Source organism: Dendrobates tinctorius, unplaced genomic scaffold, assembly GCF_039654945.1.
Source record: "Dendrobates tinctorius isolate UK_male_01 unplaced genomic scaffold, ASM3965494v1 ptg000086l, whole genome shotgun sequence".
NCBI lineage: Eukaryota > Metazoa > Chordata > Amphibia > Anura > Dendrobatidae > Dendrobates > Dendrobates tinctorius.
This window is the reverse complement of record NW_027361754.1, coordinates 68,202,715-68,226,865: the sequence shown is the minus strand read 5'-3', so window position 1 is coordinate 68,226,865 and position 24,151 is coordinate 68,202,715. Positions and strand designations below refer to the sequence as shown.

At 44.1% G+C, this 24,151-nt stretch overlaps 1 long non-coding RNA gene across 1 annotated transcript in view; it reads right to left on the bottom strand.

The window, feature by feature from the left end:
* Window positions 1–13,900: 13,900 nt before the first annotated feature.
* LOC141098093 (uncharacterized) overlaps window positions 13,901–24,151 on the bottom strand; it is a 29,414-nt gene continuing 19,163 nt past the window's right edge. Inside the window, exon 2 of the long non-coding RNA XR_012234145.1 lies at window positions 13,901–14,190. This is a non-coding gene — a long non-coding RNA (uncharacterized lncRNA). The remainder of the gene's footprint in view (window positions 14,191–24,151) is intronic.

Here is a 24,151-nt window from a genome sequence, read left to right as displayed (position 1 = left end):
ACGCAGTTCACCGATCAACACTCCTGCTCGCTTTATTTTCCTTAGCCCCCTTTGTGCCACCTCCGTACACACCTCCCGTAGCCACAAAACTTGGATAAGTGACACACGTCACTTATTAAAGCTTGTGCCTGCTGTTTTTCATTTTTTTTGACCCTCTTTGTGCCACATAACTACAACCCATCTGATCCCTGCCCAATCTGTCTTCATCCACCCCAATCCCCCCTTCCCCTTATTTTTACCCCCCTCCACTGCCCTTTTGCGCCGCCTCCGTATGCAACCGCCGAGCATTGATCGGTGACGTAGTTCACCGATCAACACTCATGCTCGCTTTTTTTTCTTAGCCCCCTTTGCGCCACCTCCGTACACACATCCCGCAGCTGCAAAACTTGGATAAGTGACACACATCACTTATCAAAGCTTGTGCCTGCCGTTTTTCATTTTTTTCACCCCCGTTTGTGCCACCTAACTACAACCCTAACTGTTGATCCCTGCCCAATCTCTCTTCATCCATCCCATTCCTCCATCCCCTTTTTTACCCCCTCCACCCCCCTTTGCACAGCTGTCAAGCGTTGATTGGTGATGCAGTTCACCGGTCAACACTCGTGCTCCCTTTTTTTTCTTAGCGCCAACTCCGCACACACATCCCCCAGCTGCCAAACTTTGATAAGTGGCACAGTTCACTTTATCAGAGTTTGTGACTGCCATTTTCCTTTTTTTTTCACTCCCCCTTGCGCCACCCCCATGCACACATCCAGCAGCCCAATTTTGATAAGTGACACACAGTTCACTTATCAGAGCTAGGGCCTGCTGTTTTAGACTTTTTTCCACAGCTTTTTCTTTACAGAAAGTTTACACCAATCACTACCCCCCCACACATACACATACAGTTTTCAATAAAGTGTAAACCCAAGCACCATATTTACACAAAAATGTCATCAAATTCATCCCAACAGCGCTATTCAATGGAGGCATATGCTATACTTGCCTCCGACACTGATAGCAAGGATGACGATCCCACTTTTCATTATTTTTTGGATTCTTCATCCTCTTCCTCTTCCCCCTCCTCATCTTCCTCCTCGGGTCCTGCGTAACCACCACACAGATGCTCCAGGACAGAAAATGAGGCAGCACCCAGCATGCCCGCAGCTGACCCAGCGCTCCCCGTATGGACCTTGCCCCCCGAAAATTACGAGCCACTGATTTCTGATTTTGTGGCAGAATCAGGAATTAAGTTTGACACCACCAGCCTCACAGAAATTGACTTTTTCAAAGTCTTTTTCTCTGAGGATTTTGATAACCTCATGGTGGAGCAAACTAATTTGTACGCTCGTCAATTTTTGGAGCAAAAACCGCGTTCATGATTTTCAAACTGGTCTCCTGTAGACGCAGTTGAAATGACGCAGTTTTGGGGCCTGGTCCTCCATATGGGGATCCTGAAGAAGCCCGAACTTCGGCAATATTGGAGTGTTGATATTTTATATAACACTCCAGTGTTCCGAATGGTCATGGCCCGGATGCGCTTTGAGGCCATCCACAAATTTCTGCATTATATTGGAATATTTAGAAATGAGAGTCCTCAGTGGTTGATACCTTTTAATGGCTAACTGAAAAGATGGTAACACATTGCAAGCTTTCGAAACTACTCAGGTCTCTTCATCAGGCTAGACTAATACAACATCTGAAGAATCACATTTATACACAAGACAGCACAGAAATAACGCAATAGGCAAGACAAGTAATGTGAATCAGAACTGTCATTATGGGAGAGGGAGAAACACAAATATTGGAGTTCATAGATAAGAAGCTTGAAAGTTTTATTGCCCTCTAGTTCTGTGTTGTGATGCGATGACCCCAGAAGGTCTGAAGAGCAAATTCCTTCATTGATGTAAAAAGACATAAATCCATGCAACACATTCATTCCTGCACTGAATGTGTCAAAAGTTTTCATAAATTTGTACTCCGAGACTCTTCTCTATTGCCTTGTCTTGTCTATTGCCTTGTCCTCAACCACTGAGGACTCTCAATTCTAAATATTCTTCTATCTACTGGCTAACGCGGTACAAAGATATACATCTTTCCTGTATGCATTATACTGATAATGCACAGTGTCCCGCACAGTGTCCTCTTTGGTCAAACCTCATCTGGAATATTGTGTCCAGTTTTGGGCACCACATTTTAAAAAATACATCAACAAACTGGAGCAAGTTCAGAAAAGAGCGACCAGAATGGTGACCGGTCTGCAAACCCTGTCTTATGAGGAAAGGTTGCAGGATTTGGGAATGTTTAGTTTGCAAAAGAGAAGACTGAGAGGAGACTTAATAGCTGTCTACAAATATCTAAAGGGCTGTCACATTGTAGAAGGATCAACTTTATTCTCATTTGCACAAGGAAAGACTAGAAGCAATGGGATGAAACTGAATGGGTTGAGACACAGATTAGATATTAGAAAAAACTTTTTGACAGTTAGAGTGATCAATGAGTGGAACAAGCTGCCACGAGAAGTGGTGAGTTCTCGTTCAATGGAAGTCTTCAAACAGAGGCTGGACAGACATCTGACTGGGATGATTTAGCGAATCCTGCTTTGAGCAGGGGGATGGACCAGATGGCCCAGGAGATCCCTTCCAACTCTACGATTCTATGATTCTAAGATGACCCCAAGTTTGACCGTCTTTTCAAAGTTCGGCCGGTGATCGAACACTTCAACAAAAATTTTGCTGAGGTGTACGTGCCCCAAAGGGACATGTGCATGGATAAGTGCTTGGTTCATGTCAAGGGAAGGCTGTGATTCTGTCAATACCTGCCCAGTAAGAGGGCCAGGTATGGAATCAAACTCTATAAGCTGTGTGAGAGTACCTCAGGTTACACCCACAGGTTTATAGTGTAGAAGGGAAGGACACCTGGATTGAACCCCCTGAGTGTCCTCCTTCCTTTCCTGGGAGTGAGTGGGAAAATTGTGTGGGATTTGGTGCATCCATTGCTGGATAAAGGTAATCACCTCTACACTGATATACACTTTTATACCAGTGTCCCACTCTACAAATCCCTCTCTGAGCGAGGTACCACAGTCTGCGGTACTGTCCACAAAAATCAGAGAGGCCTCCCAAAGACGCTACTTGGGCAGATGCTCCGAAAAGGTGAGAGCAGAGCCCAATGTAGAGACCACCTGCTGGTGGTCAAGTACAAAGACAAGAGAGATGTCCATCTCTTGACCACCATACATGGTGATGGCAGTACCATCTGCACTGTACAGGGTACCTCTACACAGGTCGGCAAACCAACCTGTGTAGTGGGGTACAACAAAAACATGGGGGGGGGCGTTGATCTCTCCGATCAACTCCTCCAACCGTACAATGCATTGAGGAAGGCCAAGGTGTGGTACAAAAAGCTGGCCGTGCACATCATCCAAATGGCAATGCTCAACACATTCCTGCTGTCACAATGTGCATGCCACACTGATACGTCATACCTTCATTTCCATGAGGTAATGGTTAAGGCCCTGATGTTTGGCGCTCAGGAAGGAGCAGGCCACAGTACTTCTGGAACTGAAGGTGCTCGTATTGTACAAGGTCAGCATTTTGCAGGGGTGGTGCCGCCTGTTAGGCATCGGGTTCCGGCCGCTGCATAGCAGGAATCCCGAGCCTTGCATTCGGCAGTCTCCCATTCCTTTCCAGCCACAGAGGAGGCTGCTCAGCAGACTTGTTGTTCCATTTGCTCTGCTCAGACCAGCTCTGTAGGTTTGGTTGCTGTTGCCACCTCTAGTCCAGCTATAGCAACACATGCTGGTCAGCAGCGAGCTACTCCAGGGACTAAGTCCTCCTTTTGGTCCACTGAGCATGCCCATGGGACGATCTCTTATTGGAGATAAGAGGTCACATGCTCAGGTTCTTCTCCAGCTCGGATTGGACCATCAGGAGGGTCAGGAAGGTCCCGGAAGGATGCTGCTATAAAAGAGTCACATGGCCGCACGGCCATGCGCTAGTATAGACAAAGATTAGACCATGTGGAGTGAGTGTTGTATGCATGTATGAATGTCTCTGGTGAATGACTCATTGGAAACCCCTACCCTCGGTACGCATCTGTTGTGCAGCCTAGCCTGTCAAGCGTCCAGGTGTAGGTGTAGGTAGAGGCAGAGTCCAAGACTAGAATCAGTGTCCAAAGATGGCTCTACACGCCACGGTACACGTGCTCGACACTCCTCCCTGGTCAGCATCTATAGTGGTCTGCAGGTGCGACGCCACATGCTCTGAAGGTCTAGAGGGACTCTGACTCCGTGTCCTTGGGGCAGAGTTCTGTGACCACATTCTGAGTGCCCCCTTGCCGAGCTCTGTGAGTGCTAACAGACTCCGGCATTTAAGTTTCACGGTACTGCGGCTCTGTGACGTAAGAGTCTGCTCCTGTTCACACCGGGTAACGTTAACCAGTGTGTGACCTTTTATATACCGCTATATACATCTGCCATTACTAAGCAGCAGTTTACCACCTCTGCACGGTGGACCCCGGGCTGCGAACGCACCTTACTATCATCATATTATTTGGTTTGTTCCGCCAGCCTGTAACACCGCCAACCCAAAAAAAGGTAAGCCGCAAAAAAGGTGTCGAGTGTGTTACAAAAAAGGAATACGCAGGGACACCATTTATCAATGCGACACCTGCCCCGAAAACCTGGCCTGTGTATGAAGGAATGCTTCAAATTGTACCACACCTCTATGCACTACTAATTTACATTAGATTAGTTGGGGATACATATAGATTTGTTCTTTGGGGGTCTAGTATCCAAAATGATGTCACATGTGGGTTTTTTTTCCTGTTTAGGCACATCAGGGGATCTGCAAACGGAACATGATGCCAGCAGACCATCAAAGTCTGCATTCCAAAACGTCACTACCTCCCCTTCAAGCCCCGACGTGTGCCTAAACAGTTTTTTCCCACATGTGGGGTACCAGAGTACTCAGGACAACGACTTTTGGGATCCAATTTCTCCTGTTACTCTTGGGAAAATTAAAAATTGGGGACTAAATGATCATTTATGTGGGAACAAAATAGGATTTTATATTTTCATGCCTAGGCATTATTATCTTTAGTGAAACACTTAGGGATTCAAAGTGCTCACCACACATCTAGATAAGTTCCTTAGGGGGGTCTAGTTTCCAAAATGGGGTCACTTATGGGGGGTTTCTTGTTTAGGCACATCAAGGGCTCTGCAAACGGAACATGACGCCCGCAGACCATTTAATCAAAGTCTGCATTCCAAAACGTCATTACTTCTCTTCCGAGCCCCGATGTGTGCCCAAATAGTAATTTTCTCCCAATTGTGGGGTATCAGCGTACTCAGGACAAATTGGACAACTTTTGGTGTCCAATTTCTCCTTTTACCCTTGGGAAAATTAAAAATTGGGGACTAAGAATTCATTTTTGTGGAAATTTTTTTTTTTCATGCCCGGGCATTATAACTTTAGTGAAACACTGGGGGGGTTCAAAGTGCTCACCACACATCTAGATAAGTTCCTTAGGGGGTCTAGTTTCCAAAATGGGGTCACTTGTGGGGGGTTTCCACTGTTTAGGCACATCAGGCGCTCGTCAAACGCGACATGGCGTCTGATCTCAATTCCAGCTAATTTTAGGTTGAATAAGTCAAACGGCGCTCCTTCCCTTCTGAGCCCTGCCATGTGCCCAATCAGTGGTTCCCCCCACATATTGGGTGTCAGCGTACTCAGGACAAATTGGACAACTTTTGGGGTCCAATTTCTTTGTTACCCTTGGGAAAACAAAATATTGGGGACTAAATGATCATATTTGTGGAAAAAATATGATTTTTTATTTTCACGCCGGGGCATTATAATGCTCTGTGAAGCCCTTGGGGGTTCAAAGTGCTCACCACGCATCTAGATAAGTTCCTTAGGGGGTCTATTTTCCAAAATAGGGTCACATGTTGGGGGTTTCCCCTGTTTAGGTACATCAGGCACTCGTCAAACGCGACATGCGTCCGATCTCAATTTCAGTCAATTTTAGGTTGAAAAAGTCAAACGGCGCTCCTTCCCTTTTGAGCCCTGCCATGTGCCCAAACAGTGGTTCCCCCCACATATTGCATATCAACGTACTCAGGACAAAATGGACAACTTTTGGGGTCCAATTTCTCCTGTAACCCTTGGGAAAACAAAATATTGGGGACTAAATGATCATGCTTGTTGAATAAATTATTTTTTATTTTCACGCCCGGGCGCTATAAACTTCTGTGAAGCCCTTGGGGGTTCAAAGTGCTCACCACACATCTAGATAAGTTCCTTAGGGGATTTAGTTTAAAAAATGTGGTCACTTGTGGGGGATTTCCACTGTTTAGGCACATCAGGTACTCGTCAAACGCGACATGCGTGCGATCTCAATTCCAGCCAATTTTAGGTTGAAAAAGTCAAACGGCGCTCCTTCCCTTTTGAGCCCTGTCATGTGCCCACAGTGGTTCCCCCCACATATTGCGTATCAGCATACTCAGGACAAATTGGACACAACTTTTGTGGTCCAATTTCTCCTGTTACCCTTGGAAAAATAAAAAAATTGTTGCCAAAAGATCATTTTTGTGACTAAAAAGTTAAATGTTCATTTTTTCCTTCCACGTTGCTTCTGCTCCTGTGAAGCACATGAAGGGTTAATAATCTTCTTGAATGTAGTTTTGAGTAGCTTGAGGGGTGCAGATTTTAGAATGGTGTCACTTTTGGCTATTTTCCACCATATAGAACCCTCAAAGTGACTTCAAATGTGAGGTGGTCCCTAAAAAAAATGGTTTTGTAAGTTTTGTTGTAAAAATGAGAAATCGCTGGTCAACTTTTAACCCTTATAACTTCCTAACAGTTTCCCAAATTGTGCTCATGTAGACATGTGGGAAATGTTATTTAGTAACTATTTTGTGTCACATATTTCTCTGTTTTAAAGGCATAAAAATTCAAAGTTTGAAAATTGCAAAATTTTCAACATATTTCTATTTTCTTCATAAATAAACGCAAGTTATAGCGAACAATTTTTTACCACTAAAGTGAAGTACAATTTGTCACGAGAAAACAATCCCAGAATCGCCTAGATCCGTTGAAGCGTTCCAGAGTTATAACCTCATAAAGGGACAGTGGTCAGAATTGTAAAAATTGGCCTGAACATGAACGTGCAAACCACCCTTGGGGGTAAAGGGGTTAACAAAAGCTTTTTTAAGTAAGTGGATACTAATAGCTACATTCTCTATAGGAGTCGTCATTATATTAAATGGCTCAATAATATTCCCAGTAAACAATTTTATAGAATTAGAAAGAATTGTAGTTTGGAGAATGATTTCAGAGAACAAGCTGCCCTACTACAGGAAATATTTTCATTCCAAAACTATCCAGATGGACTTATTAGAAGAGCATTCAATAAACTGTTAGCCACTAATCAAAATTGGTTATTACTAAAGAAGAAAGCTGGAAATCCATCAGATAGGAATTATACAATGAATTTCATCACACACTATAAGTCCAAACATAAGGTGATTAGGAAAGTCCTTGAAAAGAACTGGCATATTTTATTGGATGATCCCATCCTAGGTAACCATTTACTCAGAAATCCAGGCATCACATTTCAGAGAACCCCACCATTAATGTATTTAAAAATGCGGCTCCAAAAACTGTTTATGCTGTCATACTATCATGGTTCTATGAGTTTTTCCTCCTCCTCAACTAAAGAAAATTTTCCTATTAAGCAAAATCTTAATTGTTAGACTGATTTTATTATTTATCTAATTGAATGTAATTGTGGGATACAATATATAAAAAGAACTACACAACCTCTACATTTAAGACTTAATTCGCACAGGCATAATATTCGTAAGGGCTTTCTTCTTCATGGTCTTTCAAGACATTTTTCTATTGCACATGAAAAAAGTTATAATGAGCTTAACATTAGTCCCATAGAATATATATCTATTAACACCACTGATAGATTACGAAAACTCAGTCGCAAAGAAATCTATTGGATTTATAGATTAAATACATTAAAACCACATGGGTTAAATGAAATTACTGAAGTTTTTGACTGATTTGTTTAATAGAATATATATATATATATATATATATATATAGTAATTTTTTGTTATAATTCTAGTTTTTATGATGGGAATCCAAGCACTATGCACATTTGTTATATGATTAGTACAATTAATGGTATGGTATAATGTAAGATTATTAATCTTTAAACAGCACAACCAAACCATTCAAAAAACCATTGTGAGTATCGATCCTTCTTCCTCCCTTTTTTTGCTTGTTCTGAACGCTCTTCGTTACGGCTCCACAGGTTCAATTGAACGGAACACAGTCTCTTCAACCACATCAACACACCTAAATTTCATGTGAATTTTAATGAATTTAATTATGACCAGGCCATTTTTTGCAATTCTGACCAGTGTCCCTTTATGAGGTAATAACTCAGGAACGCTTCAACGGATCCTAGCGATTCTGAGATTGTTTTTTCGTGACATATTGGGCTTCATGTTAGTGGTAAATTTAGGTTGATAATTTTTGCGTTTATTTGTCAAAAAATCAGAAATTTGGTGAAAATGTAGAAAATTTTGCAATTTTCAAATTTTGAATTTTTATTCTGTTAAACCAGAGTTATGTGACACAAAATAGTTAATAAATAACATTTCCCATATGTCTACTTTACATCAGCACAATTTTGGAAACAAAATATTTTTTTGTTAGGAAGTTATAAGGGTTAAAAGTTGACCAGCGATTTCTCATTTTTACAATAAAATTTACAAAACCATTTTTTTTAGGGACCACCTCACATTTGAAGTCACTTTGAGGGGTCTATATGGCAGAAAATACCCAAAAGTTACACCATTCTAAAAACTGCACCCCTCAAGCTACTCAAAACTACATTCAAGAAGATTATTAACCCTTCAGGTGTTTCACAGGAACTAAAGCAATGTGGAAAGAAAAAATGGACATTTTAATTTTTCCAACAAAAATTTTCTTTTAGCATCAATTTTTTCATTTTCACATGGGAAACAGGATAAAATGGATCCTAAAATTTGTTGGGCAATTTCTCCTGAGTACAACGATACCTCATATGTGGTCATAAACCACTGTTTGGGCGCACGGCACGGCTCAGAAGGGAAGGAGCGCCATTTGACTTTTTGAATGGAAAATATGCTGGAATATTTAGCGGTTGCCATGTCGTGTTTGGAGAGCCCCTGTGTGCATAAACATTGGAGCTCCTCCACAAGTGACCCCATTTTGGACACTAGACCCCCCAAGCAACTTATCTAGATGCATAGTGATCACTTTGAACCCCAAGGTACTTTACAAATTGATCTGTAAAAAAAAAAATACTTTTTTATCACAAAAATTTTCTTTTAGCCTCAGTTTTTTCATTTTCACATGGGCAACAGGATAAAATAGATCCTAAAATTTGTTGAGCAATTTCTCTTGAGTGCACAGATACCTCATATGTGGTCATAAACCACTGTTTGGGTGCACGGCATGGCCCGGCAGGCAAGGAGCACCATTTGACTTTTTGAATGGAAAATTAGCTCCAATCGTTATCGGACACCATGTCGCATTTGGAGAGCCCCTGTGCACCTAAACATTGGAGCTCCCCCACAAGTGACCCCATTTTGGAAACTAGACCCCCTAAGGAACTTATCTAGACGTGTAGGGAGCACTTTTAACCCCCAAGTGCTTCACAAAAGTTTATAACACAGAGCAGTGAAAATAAAAAATATTTTTTTTTCCTCAAAAATGATTTTTAGCATACTATTTTTAATTTTCACAAGGCTAACAGGAGAAATTAGACCACAAATCTTGTTGTCCAGTTTGTCCTGAGTACGCTGGTACCCCATATGTGGGGGGGAACCACTGTTTGGGCACACGGCAGGGCTCAGAAGGGAAGGAGCGCCATTTGACTTTTTGAAATGCAAATTACTTCCAATCGTTAGCGGACACCATGTTGTGTTTGGAGAGCCCCTGTGTGCCTAAACATTGGAGCTCCCCCACAAATGACCCCATTTTGGAAACTAGACCCCCTAAGGAACTTATCTAGATGTGTAGTGAGCACCTTGAACCCTCAAGTGCTTCACAAAAGTTTATGACGCAGAGCCGTGAAAATAAAAAAAAATTTTTTTCCCTCAAAAAATTATTTTTTAGTGCGCAATTTTTTATTTTCACAAGGGTACCAGGATAAATTAGACCCCAAAAATTGTTGTCCAGTTTGTCCTGAGTATGCTGGTACCCCACATGTGGGGGGGAACCACTGTTTGGGCACACGTCGGGGCTCGGAAGGGAAGTAGTGACATTTTGAAATGCTGACTTTGATGGAATGGTCTGCGGGTGTCATGTTACATTTGCAGAGCCCCTGATGTACCTAAACTGTGGAACCCCCCCACAAGTGACCCCAAATTGGAGACTAGACCCCCCAAGGAACTTATCTAGATGTGTGGTGAGCACCTTGAACCCCCAAGCGCTTCACAGAAGTTTATAACGCAGAGACGTGAAAATAAAAAATATTTTTTCTTCCACAAAAAAAAATGATTTTTAGCCAGCAATTTTTTTTTCACAGGGGTAGCAGGATAAATTGGCCCCAAAAGTTGTTGTCCAGTTTGTCCTGAGTACGCTGATACCTCATATGTGGGTGGGGACCACTGTTTGGGTACACATCGGGGCTCGGAAGGGAAGTAGTGACATTATGAAATGCTGACTTTGATGGAATGGTCTGCGGGCATCATGTTACATTTGCAGAACCCCTGATGTACCTAAACTGTGGAACCCCCCCACAAGTGACCCCATTTTGGAAACTAGACCCCCCAAGGAACTTATCTAGATGTGTGGTGAGCACCTTGAACCCCCAAGTGCTTCACAGAAGTTTATAACGCAGAGACGTGAAAATAAAAAATATTTTTTTTTCCTCAAAAAAAATGATTTTTAGCTAGCTTTTTTTTTCACAAGGGTAGCAGGATAAATTGGACCCCAAAAGTTGTTGTCCAGTTTGTCCTGAGTACGCTGCTACCCCATATGTGGGGGATGACCACTGTTTGGGTACACGTCGGGGCTCGGAAGGGAAGTAGTGACATTATGAAATGCTGACTTTGATGGAATGGTCTGCGGGCATCATGTTACATTTGCAGAACCCCTGATGTACCTAAACTGTGGAACCCCCCCACAAGTAACCCCATTTTGGAAACTAGACCCCCTAAGGAACTTATCTAGATGTGTGGTGAGCACCTTGAACCCCCAAGTGCTTCACAGAAGTTTATAACGCAGAGACGTGAAAATAAAAAATATTTTTTTTTCCTCAAAAAAAATGATTTTTAGCCAGCAATTTTTTTTTTCACAAGGGTAGCAGGATAAATTGGACCCCAAAAGTTGTTGTACAGTTTGTCCTGAGTACACTGGTGCCCCATATATGGGGGGAACTATTGTTTGGGCACACGTAAGGGCTCGGAATGGAAGTAGTGGCGTTTTGAAATGCAGACTTTGATGGAATGGTCTGCGGTCGTCATTACGTTTGCAGAGCCCCTGATGTGCCTAAACAATAGAAACCCCCCACAAGTGACCCCATTTTGGAAACTAGACCTCCCAAGTAACTTATCTAGATGCCTGGTGAGCACTTTGGACCCCCAAGTGCTTCACAGAAGTTTATAACGCAGAGACGTGAAAATTAAAAAAAAAAAATTTTTCCACAAAAATATTTTTTTAGCCCCCAATTTTTTATTTTCCCAAGGGTACCAGGAGAAATTAGACCCCCAAAGTTGTTGTGCAATTTTTCCTGAGTACGCTGATACCCCATATGTTGGGGTAAACCACTGTTTGGGAACACGTCGGGGCTTGGAAGGGAGGAAGCACCATTTAACTTTTTGAACGCAAAATTGGCTGGAATCAATGGTTGCACCATGTCGCGTTTGGTGACCCCCTGATGTGCCTAAACAGTGGAAACCCCTCAATTCTAACTCCAGCCCTAACGCCAACACACCCCTAACCACAGCCCTAACCCCAACACATCCCTAACCCTAATTCCAACCCTAACCATAACCCTAACCCCAACAGACCCCGAACCCTAATCCCAACCCTAACCATAACCCTAACCACAAGCCTAACCCTAATTCCATCCCTAACCCTAATTCCAACCCTAACCCTAATTCCAACCCTAACCCTCTTTCCAACCCTAACCCTTTCCAACCCTAACCCTCTTTCCAACCCTAACCCTCTTTCCAACCCTAACCCTCTTTCCAACCCTAACCCTAACCCTCTTTTCAACCCTAACCCTCTTTTCAACCCTAACCCTAACCCTCTTTTTAACCCTAACCCTCTTTTCAACCCTAACCCTAACCCTCTTTTCAACCCTAACCCTAACCCTAATGGAAAAATAAAAATAAAAATATTTTCTTTATTTTATTAGTTGTGCCTACCTATGGGGGTGATAATCGGGGGGTTTATTTACTTTTTCTTTCATTTTGATCACTGTGAGAGTGATCAAAATGAAAGAATGGAATCTGTAGCCGGCAGATTCGGGCGGGCGCACTGCGCATGCGCCCGCCATTTTCAAAGATGGCGGCGCCCATCATCCGGACCCGAGGGACACCGGGAGGGACGGGGGACTCAGGAGGTACCGGGGGGGTGAGGGGGGGATCGGAGGCTGGCGGGGAGCAGAGGGAATGGGAGGGGGGCAGATGATGACAGCAGCAGCAGATCGCTGCTGTCATTCAGTTGCGGAGGGGCGATCGCCGTGGGGGGGTGGAATCGGTGTCTCCAGCCATGTCCGATGCTACAGCAGCGTCGGACATGGCTGGATTGTAATATTTCATCAATTTTCATTGATGAAATATTACTATCGCTCTGATTGGCTGTTTCACTTTTAACAGCCAATCAGAGCGATCGTAGCCACGTGGGGGCGAAGCCACGCCCCCTGTGGTGAATTACAAAGCCCCCTGTATCTGCGGGTCGGGTGACCTTTCAGTGACCCCGGTCACCCGACCCGCAGGGGGGCTTAGAAGTCATGACGCCACATAGGCGTCACTGGTCAGATTTGAACCAGGTTTCATGACGCCTATGTGGCGTCATTGGTCGTGAAGGGGTTAAATACATTAAAACCACATGGGTTAAATGAAATTACTGAAGTTTTTGACTGATTTGTTTAATAGAATATATATATATATATATATAGTAATTTTTTGTTATAATTCTAGTTTTTATGATGGGAATCCAAGCACTATGCACATTTGTTATATGATTAGTACAATTAATGGTATGGTATAATGTAAGATTATTAATCTTTAAACAGCACAACCAAACCATTCAAAAAACCATTGTGAGTATCGATCCTTCTTTCTCCCTTTTTTTGCTTGTTCTGAACGCTCTTCGTTACGGCTCCACAGGTTCAATTGAACAGAACACAGTCTCTTCAACCACATCAACACACCTAAATTTCATGTGAATTTTAATGAATTTAATTATGTATACAGAATCAATTTATTTCAATACATTTAATCGCTAATTCTTGCGAACCTATTAATTTATCTGTGCAAAATGTTTGCCTCTTCATTTCTTCCTAACATATTAATTTACGTGTGTGAAATGAGGAATGCTTTTAGTGGGAAGTGATTATAATCATCTCATCATCACATTCCCTTCGTTTCTTGTGAACGATCAGCCATACGTTCTCAGCTCTCTATTTTTTGAGTATATAATGTTGCCTATTGGAGCTGGTTCGCTTCCTACAGTACAATTGCACTTTTCCTTTTAAATTTATTTTAGCTAATCAAATAATTTTTATGCTAATCCTTTAATATATTTTATGAGATATGGCCTATCTTTGTAATTTAATAATAAAGTTTATCATTCTTGTGCATTTATAATGATTTCTCACAGAAAAAACACCTTTTATACACATATCCAAGTATATATTGTTTATTGAATGATAAAACCATATTTTTTAAATACATTTTTATTACAGTTCATTTGCTTTTAATTTTATTATTAAAAGCCATATATGATATATATCTTTTGTCCATGATATGTTTAGATTTGAATGAAAAATTCCTCAGTCAGTTTGGTTCATGTGTAACTGCATCAGAAGACACTTTTGTATTCCGTTCATTTTGAGGCAGTGAGTTCTTGTCTCTTCTATGACATTTCCCTTCTTCATTTCTTTCTTTTTTTTAGTTTTCTGTCTATATTCCCGCTGCAAATACAAATAAAAGTAATATTAATATCACGCAATAAGAACATTTTTTGTTCTTTTAATTCAAATGTGAATACACCATGTGTCTTGTCTTTGAACTCTGACATTGTCTGTCAGGTGATCGTGTTGAATAAAACCACATATTATGATAATACACCCGGTTTTTCAGTTATTCAGCATCGCAGAATAAATCCACGTTTACCCAAATTTTTTCCCTACGGTTGGTCATCAGTGGACCTGTGGATCTGCTGCAGTGAATAGTCCTACAAGCCCAATTAAAGCTCCATCTGGTGAGTACAATTCAATTTTATCAAACCACTAGCTGAAGAGCCCGGCACTGCCCGGGCATAGTAACTAACTGTGGTTAGTTATAACAAATTATAATTATTCTCCATCCCATAGTCCCATGCCCATATACCCATCATACATATTCACCATCCCAGAGGCCCATGCCCATATACCCATCATGCATACCCTCCATCCCATAGTCGAGTGCCCATATACCCATCACACATCCTCCATCCCATAGTCCCATGCCCATATACCCATCATACATATTCGCCATCCCATAGTCGAGTGCCCATATACCCATCACACATCATTCATCTCATAGTCCCATGCCCATATACCCATCATACATATGCTCCATCCCATAGTCCCATGCCCATATACCCATCATACATCCTCCATCCCATAGTCCCATGCCCATATACCCATCACACATCCTCCATCCCATGCCCATATACTCATCATACATATCCTCCATCCCATAGTCCCATGCCCAAATACCCATCACACATCCTCCATCCCATAGTCCCATGCCCATATACCCATCATACATATCCTCCATCCCATAGTCCAGTGCCCATATACCCATCACACATCCTCCATTCCATAGTCCCGTGCCCATATACCCGTCATACATATCCTCCATCCCATAGTCCAGTGCCCATATACCCATCACACATCCTCCATCCCACAGTCAACCATTATGACATCATAATGAGCGGCGGGCCTTGCAACCTATGATGACATCAGCGTCGCCATGGCAACCATTATGACATGGGGTTAAAATTTTGCCTCACAACATAGCTTAGGACACTCTCGGGGTTCAGATGTGTGACTGTGCCAAATTTTGTGGCTGTAGCTGTGACAGTGCGGATGCCAATCCCGGACATACACACACACACATACATACATACACATACACTGAGCTTTATATATTAGATTTGTGTCTTGGATAAGAACCTATTTGCGTTATTTTCTTCAGCAGCACTCATTAGGTTTTGAATGTGTAATAATTCCCTTTCTTCTAGTACTTTGGTTTAACAATCATCCTCCACTCCCTTGCGTCTCCCTTTGCTGTTTATGTGTGCATATTTGTATGACTGGTATTTTCCTTTACTCGTTTGTACTACCTTGTTAGTCTGTTTGGTGTATTTTGGTACACTACTCCTCTCTTCCCTGGGTGGGTGAAGGGAACAGACTGAGGTTGGAGTCAGGAGCTAAGGCAAGGTACATGGCCCCAGCATCTTTACCATCAGAAGTAATTCAGGGAACAGGACGAGCTAGGATGCCACTAGAGTTAGGGCAACAGAGTCGTGACAGATTAGTTACAAAAACTTTTTATTAGCTATCCAAAAATTATGTTTATTTAGGAAGTAGGAAGAGGCCAAAAAGATTAATACTAGTGCAGCACCAGTATGTCCTCCATATCACAATTGGTTATACACACTGGCGCTCTACCTAGAAGGAAACTACTGCAATAGCTGCAAGTCAAAGACAGGCGCTGTGCAGATCCTGTTAAATAAATTGCAAGCTAAAATATAAAACAAACTTCACTGCGCTTATGCGCAAGAAGCCTTGAATGAATAAAGGCCAAAAAGTCGTTAAAACATAGTTTTATATCGGGGATTGACCCTTCACTAATATTGCACACTGTTGTTGCCAAATAGCGGTAAATTGAGTGACAAGCAGTGATTAGACCGCACAGATGCTGTGCACATTAGGCTCTCACCGTTGTTAGTAAATAGCGGTGAGTTTAGACACTTACTTGTGGTAATGCAGAGCCAGGTTGCTGAGTTCAGCTATTGAGAAGTAAAACCACGTGCAGCATGTAGCGATGCGCTCTCAGTCCGCCATTGATAGTTGAAATCTGGCTGCCAAGCGGGGATGGAGAGCGGGGAGCTGTAGAGAGGTAGAGGCTGACGGCGGGCTCCGGCCGAAGCACCGCCGCCGACACACTGCAGGGAGCAGAACGCTGGGGGCGTGACGTCACGTGACCAGCTGCTGGGCTGGACGGGTACTGCTAAGGGTCAGTCTGAACGACGCGTTTCGAGGGACGCGGTCCCTCTTCATCAAGGTTCCTCAATATCTTTGTGGCGTGCATGTGTCTCCAAATTGACAATTTAATCAGGAGTGTCAAAATTGAACTACACTGTTAAATATCTTAATTCATAGTAATAGCTTATTTTCAGATTTTAAGTTAAGCAAATTAATTCCCTTCCCAAAAAAGACAATGTAGCAACAAATGGAAAATTTGACTAACAGGTATGTAAAACATTCACCTTGTCATTTATAAGTTTTTTCCTTTAAATTCTCCCGCTTCTTGTCAAAAATGTTGCAACCTTTTTAAAGGTACATTACCAGGTAGATGCATGCATGGAAAGGAAGATGTGGCAAAAGCCAGTAGTATGGTAGCTAAATTGGTTAGTATGCAAATTTGCAAAAATTAAAATTGCTCTTTACCAAAAAAAAGACAAGACAAAAAAAAGCTAGGTTGGTTCACACCCTAAAAGTAATACAGCGGCCTGTTGCAGGTGCTTCTGGTGGCATGTAAAAACATTAATGTAAGTATAAAGAAAGTTTATAGGTTTCAAGTTTTGGGACAAAAATAGTTCTTTTTTGTTTGAAACTAAACTATCTAATTGAGCTTGCCCCAATAGTCCTCTGTCTAGTCACTCTCCACTTAGCATACTCTAATAGGCTAAGGCAGTCCATAGGCTCCGATAGAGGTACTCCTCTTACTTGTTTAGTAGCCATAATAATCAAAATCTCAAACTCTTGTCCAATCTCACTCAGCTACAAGCCTCCTACTCCCCACTACTTTATTCCTTCTTCCCTTTCACTAACTTTTATCCACAGTGGAGGTCAAGCTCAGACTGGCCCACAGGAAAACGGGAGAATCCTCCTGTGGGCTACTTTGCAAAAGTAAGTCATGACCCTCTTGTATGAGAAGTACTTGGCACAATATACTTGAATCACTATGTACAGACAAAATCGTCATCATACTCATTTACCAATCTACCCAGTTCTTTGTTATACAGTCATGGCCAAAAGTTTTGAGAATTACACAAATATTAATTTTTACAATGTCTACTGCTTCATTTTTTCTAATGGCAATTTGCATATACCCCAGAATGTTATAAAGAGTGATCAGCTTAACAGCAATTACTTGCAAAGTCAATATTTGCCTAGAAAATGAACTTTATCCCCCAAAACACATTTCAACATCATTGCAGCCCTGCCTTAAAAGGACCAGCTAACATCGTTTCAGTGATTGCTCCATTAACACAGGTGTGGGTGTTGATGAGGAAAGGGCTGGAGATCAATCTATCATGATTAAGTAAGAATGACACCACTGGACACTTTAAAAGGAGGCTGGTGCTTGGCATCATTGTTTCTCTTCTGTTAACCATGGTTATCTGTAAAGAAACACATGCAGTCATCATTGCACTGCACAAAAATGGCTTAACAGGGAAGAGTATCGCAGCCAGAAAGATTGCACCTCAGTCAACAATCTATCGCATCATCAAGAACTTCAAGGAGAGAGGTTCCCTTGTTGCCAAAAAGGCTCCAGGGCACCCAAGACCAGCAAGCGCCAGGACCGTCTCTTAAAAGTGTTTCAGCTGCGGGATCGGGCTACCAGCAGTGCAGAGCTTGCTCAGGAATGGCAGCATTCAGGTGTGAGTGCATCTGCATGCACTGTGAGGCGGAGACTCTTGGAGCAAGGCCTGGTCTCAAGGAGGGCAGCAAAGAAGCCACTTCTCTCCAGGAAAAACATCCTGGACAGACTGATATTCTGCAAGAGGTACAGGGAGTGGACTGCTGAGGACTGGGGTAAAGTCATTTTCTCTGATGAATCCCCTTTTCGATTGTTTGGGACATCTGGAAAACGGCTTATTCAGAGAAAACCAGGTGAGCGCTACCACCAGTCTTGTCTCTTGCCACCTGTCAAGCATCCTGAAACCATTCATGTGTGGGGTTGCTTCACAGCCAAGGGAATGGGCTCTCTCTCAGTCTTGCCTAAAAACACAGCCATGAATAAAGAATGGTACCAGAATGTCCTCCAAGAGCAACTTCTCCCAACCGTCCAAGAGCAGTTTGGCGATCAACAATGCCTTTTTCAACATGATGGAGCACCTTGCCATAAAGCAAAGGTGATAACTAAATGGCTCAGGGAACAAAACAGAGATTTTGGGACCATGGCCTGGAAACTCCCCAGATCTTAATCCCATTGAGAACTTGTGGTCAATCATCAAGAGACGGGTGGACAAACAAAAACCTTCAAATTCAGACAAAATAAAAGCATTGATTTTGCAAGAATGGACTGCTATCAGTCAGGATTTGATCCAGAAGTTTATTGAGAGCATGCCAGGGAGAATTGCTGAGGTCCTGAAGAAGAAGGGTCAACACTGCAAATATTGACTTGCTGCATTAACTCATTCTGTCAATAAAACCTTTTGCTACTCATAATATGATTGCAATTATATTTCTGTATGTGATAAAAACATCTGACAAACACATAAAAACCAGAGGCCAGCAGATCATTTGAAAATATATTTGTGTCCTTCTCAAAACTTTTGGCCATGACTGTACATATCATGATTCCTCTTCTCAGAGTGTCTGGGACTCTGTGGACAGCTCTGGCATCCTATCCTGTGCTGGGGTGTGCTGAGCTGTCGGTGCTTTGATCGACAGCTCAGTTGACCTGACTGGAAGGTGCAGAGACTTCCACAGGTCCTCCATATTCTTGGTATTTGCCATTATTTAGGTGAGCTGTCTGGCCCAGATCATTGCCAGTCAAAAGCTTGATCTAAGCTGGTGCTCTCTGGTCTGTTTGCCTGTACCCTGTGCTGTAATTTCTGATATTTTTCTGCTGCTGACCTTTGGACCGCATTCAGACTACGCATTTGTCATTGCCCCTTTGCATCTGATATTCTGCTGCTGACCTTTGGACTGTGTTCAGACTACACGTTTGTTTTTGCCCCATGCATCTTATATTCCGTTGCCATAGCCCCCATTTGCCCTCCACATTGGATCATATTATTGAGAACTGATCTTCATAATTATATAGGGCTCATCTGACGTGCCCGAGGGGACGTGGGATACTCGGCACCGGGCCCATTAACTTCAATAGGAAATGTCACAGTGGCAGTGACCCAGTCCGTGGCCTCAGGCGGTCATGTAAAAGGGGTAGAATTTGATGGGGATAGTTTATGAAGTGATTCGTGACGCCACCTGTGGTTTCTGGTCAGTTTGACCAGCACTGTAGTGTTGCTTCTCTGGGACAGATGTTGTGGTGCAGCTGAGATGTAGACGCTCTCCACAGGTAGAGCTGTAGTCCCAGGGCAGATGAAATGAGGGGGTAGATGGTGAGGAAGTGAGGAGTGGAGAATGTAGCAGAGCTGGGTGTGAGGCATGGAAAGAACGTGGAAGACACACTTGCATGTAGTTCAAAGGGCTTTGCTCACAGTTCTGTCTGCAGTACAGGTGCCCGCTTCAGTGCTGCGTCCTCCAGGTGAGGGGTCCAGCCAACTTCCAGAAGAGATGAAGAACACCCTTCCAGCCTTCCCTGTCAGTGTGTACCTTACCTGGCTGTCTCCAAACAATATGCTGCTTAAATCCTTCCTTCCACTTCAGAGTTATCGTTCTGGGCCAGCAGCTGCGAATCCTGTTCAGACAACGCCTCACCATTTCTGTGATTCTATATAGCGCCTTTCCAGTCGGAGTAACTGTGGTAGGGGCGATAGTCCATAAAGTAACCAAAGCTATCGGCTTGATAGAGGCACCCTGATGACAAACTGCAGTTGCCGTCGCCGCCATTGTTTTGGCAGGGGTATAGACTGTGGTAGGAGCTACAGCTGCCACAGTGGTTGGTGCCCTTTCGTGTTCGTAGGCCGCAATAAATTCCTCTGGGATGTGGTGTACATTTAGGGCGTACCAGTCACGTAGCCCCTCATGACGGGTGAAGATGATGTAATCCCCCGGTACAAGTCACGGCCTGGGTGTCCCTTCCTAAGGTGTGTCTCCACATCCCAGCGGCTTACATAAAGGTCTGATATTTCCTGGGGGTCCTGAATAAAGCCAAATCCCTTATCCAGATTGAAGTTCAGGACTCTGCCCCATCCTGCCGAATCACGCAGTCCATACCGATCTGCGTGGGCCTGGCGCTTTCCCCGCAGATCCGGACCAAGCACAGCCAACCTGCATTCCTCCTGCTCCTTTTGTTCTGCCTCGAGTTTTTGAATCTGCCACTGACGGTACTCCTCCCTGGCTAGGTCTTCCTGACAGCCCCTGCCTATGGAGGATGGGGGCAGTGCCGCTAGCAGTTCCAGCTTCTCCCCCCTGGGTATGGTGTCCAAGGCCAGATCTATCACTACCTGCCCGGGTTTTGGAACAGGCGGGGGATCACCGGGGCCTATCAGGGTCTCCCAGGATGCAGGGGCGGCGGTCATACCTGTTGTTACACCACTTGGATCTTCCGCAGGCTCCGGTGTCAAGGATGCTGATGTGGTGGCCGAATCCAGAGTGGATGGTGCAGGAGAGCCGCTTCCTGAAGTGGGTGTAGTTGCTTCCTGGATGGCGGCGGTGACATCCGGTGACACTGCAGCCACAGGTACCGGGTCTGGTAGTGGCTGGTAGTGGTGGAGTGCTGGGGTCGGGTACTGGTGTCGGGGGTACTCCGAGGGCAGACCCCTCCTGGGCATGCTGCCTCTTCAGCTCTAACAGAGCCTGGTGGTCCCGCAGATCTCGGTGTAGACGGCGGATCTCCTCCAGCTAGGCCACGTCTAATTCTTTCACCAAGCTGGAGCCGAGCACCGCAGGGCTGGGTGAAGGACGACGCGCTTCCCCACGCTCCTCTGGTCTCCCTCTCTCCATGATGGCTGCCCAGCGTTGTGGTTTCTCGTTGGTGGTTTTTCCCATTGCTGAGCTTCTCTCCTCCCCTTTGGTGCGGCGTCTCTTTCCTTTTCCACCATACCAGGCTAAAACTCGGACCCCTCTGGGCGTTGGCCATGTTGCTGTAGCATAGTAATACAGGCAAGGGGGTTTCCTGGCTTTTCGTGCCACCCATAATGGCACACCCCTCAGCACTGCTCTGGCAGCCATTTTGAGAGTCCATTTTACAGTCTATAGCATCCGTTGTTTTACACATTTTTGCAACTTTCAATTGTAATAAATCTTCAGCACACAGGACCCGGTGATATCGGGCTTCGTCATCCTGTTCATGACGCCAAGAGTGACGTGCCCGAGGGGCCATGGGATACTCGGCGCCGGGCCCGTTAACTTCAATGGGAAATGTCACAGTGGAAGTGACGTGGTCCGTGGCCTCAGGCGGTCATGTAAAAGGGGTAGAATTGGATGGGGAGAGTTTATTAAGTGATTCGTGATGCCACCTGTGGTTTCTGGTCAGTTTGACCAGCGCTGCAGTGTTGCTTTCTCTGGGACAGATGTTGTGGTGCAGCTGAGATGTAGAAGCTCTCCACAGGTAGAGCTGTAGTCCCAGGGCAGATGAAATGAGTGGGTAGATGGTGAGGAAGTGAGTGGAGAATGTAGCAGAGCTGGGTGTGAGGCGCGGAAAGAACGTGGAAGACACACTTGCATGTAGTTCAATGGGCTTTACTCACAGTTCTATCTGCAGTACATCAGTGCTGCGCCCTCCAGATGAGGGGTCCAGCCAACTTCCAGATGAGATGAAGAACACCCTTCCAGCCTTCTCTGTCAGTGTGTACCTTTCCTGGCCGTCTCCAAACAATATGCTGCTTAACTCCTTCCTTCGACTTTAGCACTTCCGTTATCGTTCTGGGCCAGCAGCTGCGAATCCTGTTCAGACAACACCTCACCGTTTCTGTGATTCTATATAGCACCTTTCCAGTCGGAGTAACTGTGGTAGGGGCGATGGTCCATAAAGTAACTAAAGTTTTCGGCTTGCCAGTGGCACCCTGAGGAATGCAAACGGGCCGTTCCCTTTGTGGTCAATTTTTCCCTCCACCTGACCTGTAGTCAGCGTGGATAAGGGACCCACGGGGAGTATGCTCCACCTATGTCTCAGAAGAACCTTCTTTCCTAGAGAGCTTCGTTTGTAACATAATCCGTCCAGTAGCCTCTAATCTGTAGAGCTGCTGCAGACACGTCCTTCTGCTTCCCTCCCTCAGAGGGATCTCTTCTCACTTTCTATCCTGCTCCCACCCTAAGCTGCGCTCCGCCCACCTCCCAGCACTCTTCATGTTCCAAGCAGGGAGCCAATAAAGGGTGCTCTGCTACACGACTGGTGTGTTGGATTCTGGTCGGGTGCACCCACTTACCTGGTTGTGGGATACCACACCTCTGGGTGAGGTGCAGTACCTCTGTGGCGACTGGCGCCACACATCCTCTAGTCAACCGTTTGGTGTCCTCATCTCCTGAATGGGATCTTGTTGTGTTTCTTTATTTTATGTCAGAATTTGAATAATGTTTTATGTTGTTTTGTTCCTTGAAAATTACCAAAACCTTTGAATAATATAAAAAAGTTGGGTCTTTTATATTCAGTAAGTTCTCCCACAATTAAAAAACTTCAAGGGTACAAAATTCCAATTACCAACACAAACAGGATATTGTGCCAAGCTCATAGTCACACAGTGGTCACATCACAGTCTCTAAATTTGAGCACAAACTTGATGGATACACATTAAGAATCACACTTCTTAATGGTGTGGTATGAATCGTTATTTACACAACAATACTGAGGCAAACACAACACTGTTAGGCTATGTGCCCACGTTGCAGAAATGCTGTGGAAATGTCCGCAGCACTTCAGCAACTCCCCGCCGTGGGTAAAATGCATGCAGAATTCGTATGCGTTTTCCCACAAAACACAAGCGTTTTTAGCTTGAAGAATGCTTGCGCTTTCCAAGCGATTTGAAGCATTGCTTGGAAAGGTGATTGACTGGTTGGTCACACTTGTCAAGCATAGTGCTTGACAAGTGTGACCAACTTTTTACTATTAATGCTGCCTATGCAGCAGCAATAGTAAAAGATAGAATGTTAAAAAATAATTAAAAAATAGAGATATACTTACCCTCCATCGGCCCCCGGAATCCTCCCGGCCCTCATGACGCTGCCGGCAACTTCCGCTCCCAGGGATGCATTGCGCGATGACCCTCTGATGACGTAGTGGTCACGCGAGATCATTACGTCGTCAGAGGTCATTCACGCAATGCATCCCTGGGAACGGAAATTGCCGCCAGCGCCAATGAGGGTGGGAAGGACTCAGGGGGACGATAGAGGGTAAGTATATCCCTATTTTTATTTTAATTCTACTTTTTATAGGAATATGGTACCCAGGGCATGGAGGAGTCTTCCCTCCTCCAGACCTTGGGTACCATCCGCACTTGAAGCACTCACTTTACGCATGGTGGGCATAGCCACATGAGTAAAGTGAGCGTTTCAATGCAATTCTATGGCAGTGGAATCACCGTGATTCCGCAGAAATAATACACGTGCTGGGGATTTTACCACTATGCGATTCCGAGCGGTAAAATACGCAGCATGGGCACAGCAACTACGGAATCCCATTGGATTGCTTGGGAATGCGTTTTAAAGCATTTCCGCAGCTGCAAAAACACGGCGGAAATGCTTAAAAAACGCCACGTGGGCATACAGCCTTACACTGAGCTTGTTGGTTACACATCCAAGTTGTGGC